The following is a 1511-nucleotide window of genomic DNA, read 5'->3' on the forward strand; positions in this document are numbered from 1 at the left end:
CTTCCTGAGGGCAGCACTGTGCTACCCTGAGGAGAGGGACCCACAGAGCCCTCAAAGAAGGTGAAGATAGATGTGTCTGCTTCTAGCCCATTTCCACCTGACCAGCTGGGCGACCTCAGATGAGCCTTGCCCCTTCCCAGAGTTGGGGTGTTTCATCTGGAATGTGGCATAACAGTACCTGCCTCCCAGGCCGGTGAGAGCCAAATAAGATGCCTGGTGTAGTGGCCCCGGCACAGGTTTGCACTCAGTGAGTGCTCAGTTAGCAGGGTCCTCCTTTTCCTTGACTGTCCAGTGGTCACCAAGGGAAATAAGATGCCTGGTCTAGTGGCCCGGCACAGGTCCGCACATAGTGAGTGCTCAGTTAGCAGGGTTCTCCTTTTCCTTGACTGTCCAGTGGTCACCAAGGTGACCAGTGATCTGTGGGCCAGGGTGGTGTTGATTTCCCTGGCAATGGAAAGCACAGCCATGGATGCCCTATCCTCCTTACACCTGGACTGAGGGGAGACCCACTGCTGCCCAGTGTCACCTCGGGGGGGAAGGGACACTTTCTACATGAGGCCATGTGGGGGCATGCCCCTCGCTCAAGGTCATGCAGCCAGACTTCCAACTCGCTGTCTTGTTTCCCCATGTTTTGCTGTGGCTGCAGGAATCCCGCAGAACTCAGAGGCTTTCTGTGGGCGGATAGGAACATCCCAGTCTGTCCGTGGCTCTGCAGCAATGAGCATCTGACTAGCAGCTCACGTCACAGGCTCCCCAGCCGGTGTGGATGGACAGAGCAAGGACACGGAGTTCCAGGTGGTGGGACAGAGGGACCAGGCTTGGGGGCTCGGAGGACTTTCTTCCCGTTGTCCTCAGGCTTGCCCCAGCCCTGGTCACCACCCTAACCCCTCATCGAGTTCCTCATCACAATAAGTGGGGTCCCGTCTGGATCCAGGCCACAGAGAACAGGAACTGGCCTTGGGAGTTTGGTGACAGGAAATGCTCTGTGGCCTTGGCTGGGTCTTGGAGGAGGAAGCGGGGCAGGTTGTGCCCCTGGGGTATTGTGACTTGAGCCACAGAGTTTTCTGGGGGAGGGGGCATAGCAGGTTAGGGGGGCAGCAGGCTATCGCCCCTCCCCCACTGTCCTTCCCAGTCCCCTGATAGCCATTTGCTGAGGCCCCTGCCTGTGAGGCACGGGGTGCACACTGTATATAAAATTCTGTTTTAGCCGGCGTGCATCTCTGCCTCAGCCGGGAGCGACAAGAGCTGGTTGTCACAGTAGAGGCCGAGGCAGGAGAGTCCTGGTGACCTTTCACAGTTCACTCCCATACCTCTCAGTGCTGGACCTGTGGCCCCAGCCCATGGGAGGTGGGCGTAGGGGGCGATGGGCACAGGGGCCCTCCTGGTGAGGAAGGGCACGCAGTCCCCACTAAAGTCCCTGACATCCCAGATAGCATTTCTGCAGGATGCTAAGAGGAGAGGAGCTGACGGCCAGCTGGGTCAGGAGGAGGCGGCCCACCTCCAGGTCAGAG

Source organism: Myotis davidii, unplaced genomic scaffold (genome assembly GCF_000327345.1).
Source record: "Myotis davidii unplaced genomic scaffold, ASM32734v1 scaffold77, whole genome shotgun sequence".
NCBI lineage: Eukaryota > Metazoa > Chordata > Mammalia > Chiroptera > Vespertilionidae > Myotis > Myotis davidii.